Source organism: Cydia splendana, chromosome 24 (genome assembly GCF_910591565.1).
Source record: "Cydia splendana chromosome 24, ilCydSple1.2, whole genome shotgun sequence".
Classification (NCBI taxonomy): domain Eukaryota; kingdom Metazoa; phylum Arthropoda; class Insecta; order Lepidoptera; family Tortricidae; genus Cydia; species Cydia splendana.
In genome coordinates this window covers 9,473,932-9,487,132 of record NC_085983.1, presented here as the reverse complement: position 1 = coordinate 9,487,132, position 13,201 = coordinate 9,473,932, and the positions used below count along the sequence as shown (strand labels likewise).

Sequence of the window (13,201 nt, the reverse complement as noted above, 5' to 3'; positions counted from 1 at the left end):
CCGAAGCCGGGGCGGGTCGCTAGTATATTAATATGTTCAAATTTATTTTTAACACATATAATTTATAAAACACAAGAAAGAAATAAGGTCGCGGGTTCAAACCCCGGCTCGTACCAATGAGTTTTTCGGAACTTATGTACGAAATATCATTTGATATTTACCAGTCGCTTTTCGGTGAAGGAAAACATCGTGAGGAAACCGGACTAATCCCGATAAGGCCTAGCTTACCCTCTGGGTTGGAAGGTCAGATGGCAGTCGCTTTTGTAAAAAGTAGTGCCTTTCGTAAAAAGTAGTGCCTACGTCAAATCTTGGGATTAGTTGTCAAGCGGATCCCAGGCTCCCATGAGCCGTGGCAAAATGCCGGGATAACGCGAGGAAGCAGAAAAAATATATCAAATTAATTTTATAGGGCCTTTTTGTCACCCATCTCTTTCTCACGCTGAAAGGGATAGGTGGCAAAACTCTTTGCCTATTTCTAGTAATAACATTTAGCACTAGATGGCGCTGATAGCATCCTACATCGCGGTATCGGTGTGTTGTTCCAGATTGTATAAGAGACTCTTATATATTTTGTCATTTGCTATACACTATACTGAATATATGAGAAGCAGAAGTAACGGGGTTTACTGCATATATAACAATTTTTGAGCCGTGCCCGGGTAAATTCCAGCTTGGGCATGCTATAAATCAGAACTTGTTGAGAGCCGGGAATGAATAGGAGTCGATTTTTCATTGGTTTCTTTCCAATCTTTGGTAACTGAATACAATTCAACTTGTACGATACGATGTGTCGGTATTAAACATTAAAACACCTTAACATAATTAAAAAATATCAAATATGTCGAAATATATTTGATTTTCCTTCATATTTTACGGGCTTAGGAGTGTCACGTCGTTCTTTCATCTCGTTCACACTCGTGCCAGCGACATTGACAACCGTTTCGTTCCGTCCGTTTTACGTTTCACTCAGTCAAGCGCTCTCGAATCCCACTGAACTAAAGGACCTAAAGACCGATTAAGAGCGTGCAAAAAGATTTAGTTCCTTTCGGTCCTTGATGGGATTTCATTCTTAATAGTTCTTAGTTCATGACCGACTCAAGCCTAGTGCATAAAGGGTGGCTAAAAAATAACTGCATTCCCGTTGCCAGAGAGGTTTTGGGATTATACTGAGCAACTTTTACTATGGGACCAACCCCGAAATAGCGAAAAAAACTTCTGTTTCATACATTTTGGCTGGTCCATTTTCTATGGGAATCGATACTAGGCCAAAGTTATGGTGCAATCTTTTCGAGCGATGGCGCCATAACCTTCAGCCTACAGTCGAGTAGATAAAGTAAAGTAAAATTTTATTTTTGAAATCAGGCAATTACATAATATATCAATTTAGTGGATCACACTAGGCTAAGCCTATCCCGTGACTCCATGTTTGCGCATTATGTTAAGAGCGATTAAATATGTAGTAGGACATTAAATTTATATACAATGTTTCCACTTTTTAGTCTTTTTAGTAGCGCGTCTTGTATCTATGTAAAAATAAGTAAATAAAAGTACTTTTTTAAATCGTAGGAGTAAAATTACTAATAAATAAATTATCTTGACGTGATTATTTATCAACAGGAATTTACTATTTTACAAACAAATTATTGCAGTGGCAACATTATCTTCCTTTTTTTGGTCATGAATTACGTTTTACAGTTTAGTTACAGCATAAAGTAATAGATATCTATACTTACTTTATGGTTACAGTTAATACATTAAATTTTTAAACTTAAAGTTCGCTTATGAATAGATAGAATATAAGATGTCAGACTTTCGTAATATGAATATTAAACAGTAAGATGGCAATGGCGTTAATATTAATATAAAAATTTTACCTTCCAATAAAATTGATATTATGTTTCCTGAGACGTCCGAGGTGTTTATTGAGAGAGTTACGCCGCAGTCGGCCGATAGATGCCGCTAGCGTCTATGTAGTCAACTTTACAAAAACCAAAATAATTCAATTTAGACCATATCAAAAAAACGCGTTAGATATTAATTACTCCTTTAACGGACAAACAATAGAATGTGTAGATACATTCACCCTCCTTGGTTTGAATATTGATATGCACATCAATTGGAAATCACATATCCAGAAATTAGCCAGTAAACTTTCGACATTTTTATATGCTCTAAGAGAATTAAAACGATCAACGAACTTCGAATGCGCTCTGGCGGCTTATTACGCATACGCCTTTTCGTGGCTTAATTACGGGATAATCCTTTGGGGAAATAGTACAGATATAGAGGAAATATTCATATTGCAAAAAAAATGCATACGCACACTAGCTAATATCACAGTACCGGACAGTTGTAGACCCTATTTTATTAAATATAAAATCCTGACATTAACATCAATCTACATATTTGAAATTTGTAAGTTCGTCAGAAAATATCCTCATTTTTTTCCAAAATTTGCCGACCGTCCTCGACGATATGAAAGTAGGTACAAGCATAACCTGGCGCCACCCGAACGTTCAGAACTACAGCTACACAAAACAAGCCCAAAAATGATGGCCATTAAAATATACAATAAACTCAGCGACGACATTAAACTTCAGACATCAGATAAACAATTCAATAAACTGTTGAAGAACTTATTAGTTAACAAGTGCTACTATAAATTGGATGATTTCTTGGAAGACAAAAATGATCACGAATGTTATTAGCTTTAATTATTACTCATTTTATTATTTTTATTTCATTTATCTTTTACATATTATGATTATTAAACATTGTGTGACATACAATTTCTAAATCTTGACATAACTATTAAATAAATTAACATTATATACCTACCTACCCTACAATTTCAATGTTAACTTCAATTATCAATAATATCTACCAGACATTAATAAATTTGTTGTATTAAAATTTAAATTGCAATCTCCTAACCATTGCTATAAGACCTAAATTATATAACTATTTCATTAACACTGTCTAGTACCTAGCATAATTATTTTAGATTTAAGACTATTGCTGTGCCCTACCAGGGCCCATGTGAAACTTACTTTTACCATGTAACACCAAATGTAACCATGGATGCAATAAATAAACTGATAAACTGATAAACTGATAGTCGCTCCGCCTGACGCCGTGACGTAGATTCCGCTTCCCCACCTGCAAACAGAGCTGCACGCGCGCCTCGCTTCGCCGCCATTACATTGTTGAGGAGAAGTACCGTCGGTATAAAACGGGCTACCAGGAAGACATTACTTTCACCTCGGACGTCTCAGGAAACATAATATCAATTTTATAGGAAGGTAAATTTTTTATATTATGTGTTCCGTTCTACGTCCGAGGTGTTTATTGAGACCTGTTTATTATCTCCTGGTGGCGAATCAGCGGGCGCGCGAGCGATAGGGCTACACTTACTGGCTAGGAAAATAATACATACGCATAGTATTTGTAACATACATATGTAATCGCAGTAACTCAATATAATTATGTATTATAGGTAATTGGTAAATAATGTAACCCTAGGTTAGAATCAAACTTTAAATAAATTTGACAGAGACTTCTCAGTTGAGTTCGCGTCCGATCCGCGGATATCCCGGTGCACAGTGTTCGATTTCCCTCAAAAAATTTCCCTATGCTGTTAATTGCATAAATCAATCAAGGAATGCATTTGAAATGCAAGACTAGAACACCCAGAAGTCTATTTCAAATACTTTTTTTAATAAAAAATAAATTATATTTCATGACCTTGACATCGAAAAATTACTAAATAAATTCTACAAAAGTATCTGATGAAGAAGTCGCTTTTTAATCAATGTAGTTCGATAAAGAAGCCTTTGGCGCATATTTTCTAGTTCTTAGTTTTGGAATTTACCCTCTGGTTACCGAGTAATTCATATAAATACAGATTTTTTATTTCATTTTTTTTCTCCTGAAAAACTCGAAAGTGCGACTTGTAACTAGCACTGAAAGATGGCTCTTAACTTGGTCAACCACTGGTAAAAAAATCACGTTCCACTATCGCGGCGTTTGGGAGTTATCGAATTTAAAAATACAGTGTTAGGGTTGACCCTCAACTTGACCTTTAATTTTTAGTCAGAATTAATTCAAAATTTTCCTCTATTACAAAACTGTATATTGTTTAGACATACTCCAGGTACATAAATAAAAATACAGGAACACTGGATTGACGGGGGCAAAAGTGCACCAGTGCTAGTGATTAATTAAAAATCGACTAATCGTAAAAAACAATTTTATCCATCATTATCAAAATGGCTAAGTTTGAATACATTTAATTGAGTGCAAACCTCTTTCATTTATACTTACAAAAATCGTCCAGTAGGATTAGTCTACCAGAAGCAGTTCGTGAACTTTTGAAGCCGATTCATGAAGAAAACTTACAAGAAGAAGTCGATGATGAAGATCTAGCTAATGATGGATCTTCGTTAATAGACGGTGATGAAAATCCATCCCATGTTGACGACTGCACGTTAGTTCTCGAAAATGAAAATGATTTGTATGAGCCACAAAATACATAAAATCTGAGACCAACTTGCGAAAAGAAACTATAACTTGACTTCTGAATTTCTTTCTTTCTTTTCTGAATTTAATGACTTTATTGTTTAACAAAGTGCACTGCACTTAAAAGTTTCTGCGTGGCCCAATGGTTGACTGGTAGATAATGCCTTTTGGCAAGTCTGCTATTTGTAATTTCTTGTATTGTGCAATAAAGGTTAAATAAATAAATATAAATAAAGTTTCTTATGTTGTTCCTTAATTTAATTTAATCAGATTTTTTAATTACTCCGACCTTTCATATTTGTTTGACCTTTAAGTAACAACCCTAAAAAGTATAATTTGACCTTTATACGTAACTCCCAAATGCCGCGATAGTGGAACGTGATTTTTTTACCAGTGGTAGACCTAGTTAAGAGCCATCTTTCAGTGCTAGTTACAAGTCGCACTTTTGAGTTTTTCAGGAGAAAAAAAATGAAATAAAAAATCTGTATTTATATGAATAACTCGGTAAGCAGAGGGTAAATTCCAAAACTAAGAACTAGAAAATATGCGCCAAAGGCTTCTTTATCAAACTACATTGATTAAAAAGCGACTTCTTCATCAGATACTTTTGTAGAATTTATTTAGTAATTTTTCGATGTCAAGGTCATGAAATATAATTTATTTTTTATAAAAAAAAGTATTTGAAATAGACTTCTGGGTGTTCTAGTCTTGCATTTCAAATGCATTCCTTGATTGATTTATGCAATAAACAGCATAGGGAAATTTTTTGAGGGAAATCGAACACTGTGCGCGGTGGTAGAAACGTCTAAAGGTAGATTCGTTTTGCCAATTAGCTTTAGCTAAAATATCATTGATTGGATATTTTTCCAGCCAGTTTAAGGATGATACCGCGGATCGAAAGCTACCCGGAGTTGATTCAATACCAGCCTCTGCTAAGAGACGTTTAAGCCAACCTCCAATCATCGTGGGCGAGGCAGGCTTGGATGGGGCTCTGGTTGATACAAATAAGTTAGAGCAGTGTTCCCTGACATTTTCTGTAATTTTAATAAGTTGACGTATCCAGAATACTGGGCTTATATTCTGTTCCGGTGCTTCTAGTAGAGTCCAATCAGACTGTTGATAAGACCCATTATCAGATTTAGAGCCGAATTTTGGACGCAAAGTAATAGATTGAAGGTTATCTATGTAATATTCCCCGCTAGAGTGTAGCAGGGTAAGGTCGTGGACCCTGCGACCCGATGCTAGTAGTAAAAGAGCGGCAGTTCTTCTAGATACGTCGTACAAGCTATTCAAGTCAGGACTAGTATTTTTAAGGTATTTTATTAGATGTCTCGCGTCCCAAACTGGTGGTTTAGGAGGCGGTGGTCTCGCTACCGATATTGCTTTTAAAATATTCTTAATCAGGGCGTTTGAGGAAAGCTTAGAGTCCGATAATGGTTCACACACAGCACTTATAACGGATTTATGAACTAGTATCGTCCGGTAAGCTAACTTATCTGTTAAAAATAGATGTGCGAGATACCTTGCTACATCATTGGGCGGAGGTACCTGGCAGTTGATCTGGTTTTTGGTACACCACGATGACCATTTTTTCCATATGGGTGTATAAGTTTTTATTGTAGAAGCACGCCAATGGGACATCAGTAGGTTTTTCTCCTGGTCCGACCAGCCCGGTGTCACAGCATCCCACCCGAAAGGAGCCAGGCCTCGATGCTTAAGTCGTTGACTTGTGGAGGAGGGCGGTTCGTCGATGTGTCTACTAGGACCGTCCGAAGATTGTGGACTTTCAATGGTCGCTTGACAGCTCTCTTCTTTAGGTCTGGTCTCCAGAAAGGTCTGTTCCACTTGGGTGCTATCACGATGAACAGGCCCGACGCGGTGTTGAGGTGATGTAGAACGCGAGGCAGGAGGCTGGGAGGTGGAAATATCCACGCCAGGTCGTAGTGCCAGTAGTTGCTGAATGCGTCGTGATAGCAGGCGTTCGAGTCGAGCGAATCGATTGAAACATACCGTAGCCAGACGTGAGCGCTCTCGGAGGCGAAGAGGTCGATGGACGGGGTACCCCAGCGCGCGAAGATTTTCTCCGTGGCTTCTGGGCGCAGGTGCCATTCGGTTACGAAGTGTCCCCTTGACAGTCCGTCGGCCTCGGGGTTGTACCGACCTGGTAGGTAGTAAGGGGCCAGATTGACCCGTAGGCGGTCCGCTAGCGTTAGAAGTTTTCGCGTCAGCTGTAGGAGAGGAAGAGACTTGGTCCCGCCTTCGTTTTTTATGTATGCTACAACGGTCCGGTTGTCCGTCTGTAGCACCACCCGGGAATTCCTTAAGTTTTGGCTTTCTATTGACAGCGCAGCGAATACTGCGTATAGCTCTTTGAGGTTGCTGTGCCAATTCTTCTGTTGGTGGCTCCACGGACCGCATAACGGCTTTCCGTTGACGACTGCTCCCCACTGGTGGTCCGATGCGTCCGTGACTATAAAGTTCGTCGTTCTTACCTCCTCGTGAATGTGGGTCTGTTGAGTTGCGTTGTCGATCCACCATTGGAGATCCTGCCGAACTGCAGGCGGAAGACGAGGAGGGAGGTGACACGGGGCTTTCCGTAGCTGTCCGAGATATTGTTGGAGACTGCGACAGTGTAGCCTTCCTCTGTGGACCACGAAGTTCGCGAAGTTGAGACGGCCCAGGATACGTTGGGTCTTCTTCACCGTGAGCGACTCGGCAGCAAGACAGGCCTGCAGGTCGCGACGCAGAGCGCTTACTTTCTTTGCTGGCAGAGACCGGGAGTTGAATCGCGTGTTCCACGTGATGCCTAGGAACTCTATGATCTGAGTGGGTATCATGACGGACTTCTGGTAATTTATTTGCCAGCCCAAATTTATTAGGGTTGATTTGGCAATCAATACCTGCTCTAGAAGGGATTTCTTCGACTGGTTCGCTATTAGGAAATCGTCTAGGTAGACTACTACGCGAAGGCCACACGATCTCAGGAAGTGCGCTATCCAATTTGATAAGGTCGCGAATATTTTCGGAGCTACAGATATTCCGAACGGGAGACATGTCATCTGCATCAGCCGACCTTGATAGCTTATACGAAGGAAGCATCTGTGTTGATCTAGAATAGGGACATGGTAGTATGCTTGGCTCAAGTCGAATTTGGCTAACCAGTCTCCGGTTTGTAGAAAGTTGTGCATGTGACAATGATTGAATAGTCTGAAGTGGGACGTTCTCATATACTGGTTCAGGGATTTTAGATTGAAAATAGTTCTTACTTTTCCGTTGCTCTTCCGCAGCAGGAAGAGGGGTGAAATGTAGCTGGGGGTGAGCGGAGCATGCTCTAGGACCCCCTCCCGGGCAGGGTTGGGCAAAATACTGGCTCCCACGTATTTCAAATACAAATTACAAAATACATTTTTAAAAGTATTTGAAATACCAAATACAAACTACTTTGGTGACTGGTATTTGAAATACAAAATACAAATTACAGTGTTTAAAATAATGTATTTCAAATACAAAATACTTTTCTTTTTTTTTGTTTAATCATTTAGTTTTTTTTAACGAATATCCTTTCCTAAAAACTTATAGGGTCATTGCGCTTGTTTTCGTCCTTCTCTAGTTTTCGTCCACTTGACGAAATTTGAATATAAACCTACATTGCTGCACAAATTTGGACTGATTTCAATCCTTAGCTAAACAATATATCTGTCTACATATAAAAAATATATTTCGCAAATAGTAAATTAAAAATGAAATATATTATATGCTAATCTGTCAAGTGGTCGAAAACTAGAGCATGGACGGAAACTACTACATACAATGACTCTATCCCCTGGCTGTTGACGAAAAGTTCTGCGCAGAATAGCTCGCGCAATGTACCTATTTTCGCTCGTACAAGTCGTACATTATATTTAAAAAAATGTTCCATTTTAGGATCATAGAATGTAATAAAATGTATTTTGTAGAAATGTATTTTGAACCTTGAAGTATTTGAAATACAAAATACAAAATACATGTGAGTGCAGTATTTGAAATACCAAATACAAAATACTTTTCCAGGTAGTATTTGAAATACAAATACAAAATACTGAAATGTATTTCAAATACGTATTTCAAATACATGTAATTGAAATACTGCCCAACCCTGCTCCCGGGTCATGTTTTCTATCTCTTCTGTCATTTGAGGAGATTCCGGAATGCGAAACTTGTGAAGGACATCTAGTGTAGGTAAAATCAACGGGGGTTTTTTGATAAATGGGATTCGTACCGATGAAATCAAATCTAGAATTATATTCGGAGCTTTTAATTTTCTCCAACTGTTTCGGAAGTGTTGCAAACAACCAGCTGAAAATTCTCGGAAGTCATCTCCTGCGACGAGTGTCGCGGCGTCTCGAGCTATCTCCTCCCGGCCCCTTCCTTTTAGACCCGGAGTCTCGAGCTTTTTTATGCGCGGCGGGCTTTTTGTCCGATTTTTGTTTATTAGCAGTGCGGCGAAAGGACTTGTCTTTGGGGGACGGAGCCTGAGCAGGGGAGCGCTGGCGAGCGAAGGAGTTATGCGAGGGTTGTTTTCCCACCTTATCGATGCCACCGATCTTCTGCACGTATGCTGACAGTTTCTCCGGATTGAAGATGTATTCGTATGTAGGAGGGATCTTGTCTATGTCTTCTCTTACGTATTTATCCTTGATCGATCGCAGTAAATCAAACCTTCGCTCCGCTATGGCTTCGGCTCGCTTCCCGGAGACTATTTGTAAGATATCGTGAGAGATTACCTTGTAATTTGATTCATTGTCGAATAGGTCTTTGAGTTTATTATAGAGTGCGCCGGGCGATCCAGATTCCGGCGTGCCAGACCACTCGATTAAATTTTGTAGAGCCTCGTTGAGCGCTTCATTTTGCGCGATTACCGCATTGGAGAGCGCCGCGAAGCTTCGCTCCGATTGGGTCGCACGCGAGCCTCGCGAAGTCGAGGGACCCTCAAATCGACGCAGCTCCTCGTTGATCAACACCTCGGTGAAGCCCGGGGACGCTATGTACTTCTTCTGAGTGTCCGCGTAACGTACCGCTTTCCATTCTGGGCAGTCGAGGCGCGATAGAGCACAGCTCCTCGCGAGCCGTTCCGCATTCGCCTTGGCAACGAGGGGCTCCTTGATCGAGACCGAGAGATCAGCGATCTGCTCGTGTTGTGTCGCAGCTACCGGCACGGGCGCGCGCGCGCCAATCGGGACCACGCGGACCGGGAGCGCCGGCAGCGTGCCGCGCGGGTCCGCGGCCGGCGGCGGCGCGGAGGACAGGATCAGCGTAGTCGCCGGCGTCGTCATGGTGGACGGTAGCATATAAGTCAGCGGCGGCGTAACCGCGGACTGAGCGTGGGTAGGTAGGTGGCGCCATCGTAGCGGTAGACACCGTCGCGGCTGGCGGTGCCGTCGTGGCGGCCGTCACCGTGGGAGGCGCCGGGCCCGGCGCGGCCGGCGTCGGCGGCGCCACGGGCGGGGGCGGTATTCCTTTACTAGACTCGAACACTTGGGTGGCTAAAATGTCATTGAGCTGGCTCACCAGTTGGTTCGAAAGGAATTCAAACCTCCTTTCCAGTCCCGAAGTCGTTGACCGCCTGCTGGGAGCGCGGCTCCGCTCGCGCCGCCGCGCGGGCTCCGCCGCCCGCGTGCTGGAGCGCCAGCTCCGGCTGCGCGCACGTCGGTAGTCCTCCTCCGAGCTGGACCCCGAGCGCCGCGCTCGCTGCTGCCGGCACGATGACCTCGAAGCGCGATCTCTCTCCTCGGACGCGGAGCGACTTGCGTTACTGCTCATCATGAAAATATTTAACTGTATTAGAAAACACTAGTTAAAAACTGGCGCATTTCCTACTTTAATCTCGGAAATGCGAGTAGATTTACGTAAAAACTGACTAACGGTAACAATTTAAGCAGTCATGGAAAATTTCGTAAAAAAAAAGTGGGTAGATTTGAAAAACGTTGTTCAAAGTTTCCGTTCGCAAGATCGCTAAAAGGACTAAAAGGAGCCTCTGGCGAAATAAAACATATTTAGAACGAACAGGTTTTGGATCGGAAATTTTTAACTAAATGTTTATAAAATTTAACGAATCCGAACGTTGTAGGCCACTTTAGATAAACGAATAACTTGAACGGAAGTTCTAATAACCACTATAGATAGATAGAAATTAAATGAATTAACTTTTCACGTAACCATGCTGCAAAAAAATACCAACGAATTATACGGACCTTCGGCTAAAACGGTCGACGCAACAATGTAATGGCGGCGAAGCGAGGCGCGCGTGCAGCTCTGTTTGCAGGTGGGGAAGCGGAATCTACGTCACGGCGTCAGGCGGAGCGACTACATAGACGCTAGCGGCATCTATCGGCCGACTGCGGCGTAACTCTCTCAATAAACACCTCGGACGTAGGTTTTAAATTTGCAAAGTGAAAGCTACTATCAATTTGGTTCCAAATAATACCACAAAAATCCAAGAATGTAATATTTCCAACAAAATCCAATGCTTTTCACTTTAAATATGTAATAATGAGCTGACAGTATAAATGTAAGCAAATACTCTTAAAATAATTGTTTGTACTGAAATTGGAATATCTTTGTAATAAGTCCGTACCGACAAAAGAATGCACAAAAATTTTTAAATTGCAATTTTATGCTTAAAAACGACACAAATTCACATCAAATGTTGAAATCAAAACTTAGTATATAAAATCAGTGAAATTTCAAAACATTTACTTGGTGCAAAGTGCAAAACCACGTTATTTTTTACGGTTGGCAATATAACCTCAAAAAGTCAAAAAACTCAAAAAGTGTGTGTCACTTTCTCTTCCAAAAAACAACAAATAAATGTGCAGCAAAACAGCAAAATTGCAATCAAATCTTCAAATTATGATATCTAAAAACTATTCAATGTATAAAGAGCAACCAACACTAAACAAAAAGGTGAGTAACACAGTAAATATTTCACAACTTTCCTGGTACATGAAATTTCCCCAAATTCCTACAGCCAGCTTATTCCCAGGGCGCCATGTGAAACGTGCTATTTTAAAAGGTAAATAAGATTGCAAAGCTCCGGCTTGTTCAATAAAGCATAGCACGTTAGCACAGAAAATAAAATTAACTTAATTAGTAAAAATGTGGTGTCAAAAATTGCTTGCTGGAGGAACCTATTTTGGGAGATAAAAAGCGAACAAATTTATATTTAAGGAACTTTATTTATTACTAAAATCTTGCCTATGCAATGTTAGTGGCTTAACCTAAACTTATGACCTCTGTGTGAACCTCTAACTTGATTTGACCTAATGGTAGAACTTAGCTCAGTGGACGGCGGGGCCGCTTAATAGGTCCAGAATAAAGCTTCACACAGAATTCTACTTATTTAAGAACTAAATTATCGTAACTCTAAATTCGATGTACCAGGATTTTCAAAAGTCTTTATGCTACTTTAATGGTTGCTCATAGTTTTAAATTCACTCTACACTTTACAGCTGGTGCTGATGCCCTACAAAATTAGAACATGGAAAGGACCGACCTCAGGATGAAAACCTTCCTCAGACGCTGCGGGGTGTCAGGCTGGTTTCCCCGAGAAGGCTAGAAGCTGAGCGGAGATGTAGAGCTCAAGGGCCGCGCACGTGGTACCAACACGACGTGGCAGAGGCAGATGGGATGCTTAATTCCTCGATCCAGGAGGTCTCCCAAACAATATTCATAAATTTACTTCCAAGCTTTTGAAATGATGAAATAAATTTAATTTAAATTTAATTTAAATTCCCGGCTCCTGTAAACCGAGAAAAGGTTATATTAGCCGATGCCCTTTTTGGCCGCTAGAGAAGAAACGAAACAATTGTAAATTTAGCTCACCGCACTGGAAGCTGCTAAGACTTCTGGCGGAGCGCTCCCTTCCCTCGAGCAGGAGTCACTCTGCAAAGAACCAAAACCTGGTTAAGAACAAACCCACAACGTTTCGCGCCATTGTGGAGTTGATCACCACGAAATTAATTTGTACTCACTCAGTGGAGCTTCCGAAGGACTCAAGCCGTTTCCATCTTTCAGACCACCATGTCGAAAGTGTGGTCTTCCCATAAATTGTGCTCTTGCGAGCGAGTGTCCCCAGAGGGGTTCCCAAAGCAAATGTGCAAATCATTCTCGAATGACCTCCTCCAATATGGAGGTCCCTGAGGGCCTGACAAAAGTAGGGTGGCAGTCCCTTGAAGACACAAATCCTTCGAAAATTCTATCTGAATTGTTTAGACAATTTCACTCCTGAGCCTAAGAAATATATTTTTATCATTAAATCTAATATTGTTTCATTCCAGAGCCACTTTGTAAGTCTGTAATTTCTATGTTTTGTTTTATATCAAAATTATTTTTTACCTGAAAAAACATACCTAAATCATACAAAGTTTTCCTGGAGTGACAATATAAATATCTCAAGTTTTATCTATTTTTACTCGTATGACAACCCCGACAACAGATAAGCATCTAGAGGTGCATCTGAATGCAACAGATTATGCAAAGAAGTGCAATTAATATAGTTCGTTTCGGACACTGTTAAAAACGTTGAAATAAGAAAAGGTATTTTTCTTTTAATTATGAATCATCTCAATAATACTTAATATAAATTTAGAAAAATGTACTACGTTACAACATAATATTAAACAAGTTAACACCATATCAGTGAAAG

The 13,201-nt window shown here is 40.6% G+C and overlaps 1 protein-coding gene across 1 annotated transcript in view; it reads left to right on the top strand.

Annotated features, from left to right (window-relative positions):
• Nucleotides 1–13,201, top strand: part of LOC134802413 (zinc finger and SCAN domain-containing protein 32-like) — a 29,486-nt gene that overhangs the window by 4,494 nt on the left and 11,791 nt on the right. The window lies entirely within an intron of this gene.